The sequence below is a fragment of the Limulus polyphemus genome, unplaced genomic scaffold (genome assembly GCF_000517525.1).
Source record: "Limulus polyphemus unplaced genomic scaffold, Limulus_polyphemus-2.1.2 Scaffold4523, whole genome shotgun sequence".
In the NCBI taxonomy this organism is placed as follows: Eukaryota; Metazoa; Arthropoda; class Merostomata; order Xiphosura; family Limulidae; genus Limulus; species Limulus polyphemus.
This window is the reverse complement of record NW_013670133.1, coordinates 9194-13190: the sequence shown is the minus strand read 5'-3', so window position 1 is coordinate 13190 and position 3997 is coordinate 9194.

Below are 3997 nucleotides of genomic sequence, written 5' to 3'. Positions count from 1 at the left end.
ATGGTCTTACGTTTAAAGTAAACATAAACACGAGATGGTCTTACGTTTAAAGTAAACATAAACACGGGTTGATCTTACGTTTAAAGTAAACATAAACACGGTTTGATCTTACGTTTAAAGTAAACATAAACATGGGTTGATCTTACGTTTAAACATAAACACGGGTTGATCTTACGTTTAAAGTAAACATAAACACGGGTTGATCTTACGTTTAAAGTAAACATAAACATGGGTTAATCTTACGTTTAAAGTAAACATAAACACGGGATGGATCTTACGTTTAAAGTAAACATAAACACGGGTTGATCTTACGTTTAAAGTAAACATAAACACGGTTTGATCTTACGTTTAAAGTAAACATAAACACGGGTTGATCTTACGTTTAAAGTAAACATAAACACGGTTTGATCTTACGTTTAAAGTAAACATAAACACGAGTTGGTCTTACGTTTAAAGTAAACATAAACACGGGTTGATCTTACGTTTAAAGTAAACATAAACACGGGTTGATCTTACGTTTAAAGTAAATTTACTCCATTTTTCGTGTAGTCTTATCACTGCGGAAGTGACGTTACGGAAGCGGTATTCAGTACGCTAGCCTTCGTTATTTAAAAGAAAAATCCTATGGTCAATTAACTTTTAGGTCATCTGTGATTTTGTGCTTTTAAGAAACCGATTATCGATATGTATTCAAATGTGTTTATTGATATTATATTATATTTCAAGAATAAAACACCCAATATTGATAGTAACTATTCATTAGCTTTAAAAATAAACTTTTAGCTTTGGTGAACGTTTGTTTTTGTTTTTTTATAGCAAAAACACATTGGGTTATCCGTTGTGTCCACTGCGGGGAATTGAACCCAAGATTTTAGCGTTATAAGTCCGTCGACATACTGCTGTCCCTCTAGGGGACTCTAACTTTTTTTTTCTTTCTCGGATGTTCATGGCCAGGTGGTTAGGGCACTCGACTCGCAATCTGCGTGTACGCGCGGGTTCGAATCCCCGTCCCGCAGAACATGTTCGTCCTTTCAGTCGTGGGGGCGTTATAATGTGACGATCAATCCTACTATTCGTTGGTAAAAAGAGTATCCCAAGAGTTGGCGGTGGGTGGTGATGCCTAGCTGCCTTCCCTCTAGTCTTACACTTCTAAATTAGGGACGGTTAGGGCAGATAGCCCTCGCGCATCTTTGCGCGAAATTCAAAACAAACATAAAATTCTGAAAGTAAAAATATGTATTTCTTACCAACATTTTTTTTTTTGCCGGCGAGTTTTCTGAACACTTATGACATCAACTATCTGTGTTTTCCTGTTTGTAGTGAAGTATATTAGGAAATGTTTGGATAACTGACGAAATTCAACACAGTTATTTTTTATTACTTAGAAACTTGTGATCTCTCATAGAAATTGTTATTATCATTGTTAATTTTTCTCTCTTTTACAATCGGAAATATGTACAATACTATTGAAATTTCATGTGTTTCGTGACATCGCAACAGGAAGATTTACGTAATTCATTGTTACTCGCTGCTTAGCAACGCAAGTGTGAGAACTATGCTAAGAAAAAAAATATCCTGAATGTGTACATAAAGTTGTCCATGTAGTAGATGTATACTGTAGAGGCAGAGGTCAAAATACTTCAACCTGTTAAAAAGAAATATACATTCACCTTACGTCATATCCGAATGGCCAGAGCTGTGCTTGTTGCTGGTGGTTGTGTGTTACGTAACTCGGGGATTCTCTATTCTTTCTTTAGATTTACTAATATTAACAGTATTGGTTAGAATATGTAATATATTTAGTTATATTATTTTCAAGTTTTTACTAGTTTTCTTTTATCATAGAGATAATTTTGCATTTTTTCAGCTTATTATGTGGATTTAGGACTAACACGAATCTTCTAAGCTGGCCGAACCTCGGGGGATATTATTGGGTTTACGACCGAAAATATTATCTATACCGCGGGTAACAAACTGGAGAAAAAAAATGTATGCTAATCTTCATAAGTAAGAACTTAATAAAAGTATGCTTAACCAAATGTGCAATTAACCGACCCTGTACTGGAAAAGGAATGTTAACTATATTTTCCAATTAACTACGTATATCTACATAAAATGTGGCAGGCTTTTAGTAAAATGTACAAGTCTGTTACACACGGAATATTTGAGGTGTTATAAAAGTATTTGTACTCAAGATATGTCTGTGAAGAGACGACGAATAGTCTGGCAAGTTCGAGTGCACGGTTATTTTTCTTGCCCATCGTACAGTTTCCACATTAAATTTGCATAACCCCTAGAACCTCCAAAATGTATATCTACAGTTGTTTTCAGTATCCCTCCCTCCTGTATTTTGTATTTTTTTATAACACAAACTGTTGCAAAATCAGCAGTGTTAGGTAAAACGAATAGTTGATAACACTTGTGTAGGAAATCACGTTATAATAATATAACAGCAAATCGACAGACAACGATTTATAAGCATTAAGCTCCCCCAGTGGCACAGCGGTGTGTCTCCGGACTTACAACGCTAGAAACCGAGTTTCGATACCCGTGGTGGGCAGAGCACAGATAGCCCATTGTATAGCTTTGTGCTTAACTTCAAACAAACAAATATAAGCATAATAAAGTGGTTTTATGTTTTGGGAATATTTTGGGGTATGACCCCAAAATATAAGACTCCTCATTACGCTTACTGTTAATTGATATCTCTGACATCAAATGCATGCTGAATAGCACTATGTAAAAAAGTCGTGGCATGCTGACTGTGCAAATAGGCTTAGTTAGCTATACTCGTTATCGAGTTGATCGAAGTAAATGGTGTGCTTTTATCAGGAGATAATAATATTAATTCCTATAACATTACGTAGTGCAATAAGTTACACGCGATTCCTTAATGGGTTGTTGTAAAAATGAGTTAAAAAGCGAAATACATTTTAAATAAACGTTCCTCTTCATTGATAACAAAATAAAAAACTAATAAAAAAACTGGTACTATGTACCTATTTTATCGTTTTTATTCTGTTAAGAATGCAATCAGTGCTTTTATTACTTCGCGAAATAATTTTATTTGAATATATTTAGCTGTTTTAAATAAACATTACTTTGTAACAGCTGCTACCAAGTGAGGTATCTATTACTGGTTCAGCATGTTTTTCTACTTAGATTAGGCTTAAAGAAAGATTAGGCTTAAAGAATGCTAAAGAAGAAGCTGTAAAATACTTTGAATTTCTATATGTGTGTTCTGATTAAGAAAGAAAAAATCGTGCCTTACGAATTTTTCTTTTTGAATTATTTAATTACAACGGTTAGTAAATGACTCGTATTTGGACTAGAAGTACACAGGCCGATAAGGTCCGTTCATATTATTTGTGGTATGCGAATTTAAAAAAGTAATCAAAGAAAAACTAAGAAATACAAATTAAATTTATAAAGTCCTTGTAAAATGTTTCCTTACACGAAATATGTTACATTTGTCAATTTGGTGTGGTGTGTGTGTTAAGTTTTTTCTCTTACCCTCCATTAATGCTAAAAAAGTGTAATTTGCAAAAGCGACATAAAGTTACTTGCATAAAATACGTTTACTCCCAAAGTGCTGGTACAAAGTGACGTTAAGAACTACGCTCTACGAAGCAACGTCCAGTGACACAACAAGCACGTTACCAATGGAAACACATTAACCAATAACACTGGCCTTCGAAAATCACATCACAAGCGTAGTGAGTACTAGAGATTTCGGTTTAAAATACAATTATTTCAGTCCACTTCGACAAGTTAATATGATTCGTTCCGATAAGTAATCAATAATGGGTATTAAAAATCTTTGGTCTGTTCGTCTGATACCATCTATATACTACTAAAACTCTGAAATTGTTTGTTTGCTTGTCTGTAATTAAAAACAGCAAACACCGCGCACAATAGCGCCTTGTTTGTAATGAAATTAGAATAGAAACAGAATCAAACAAGTTTCGTTAAAATTAGGGCCACGGGTTAACGAGTT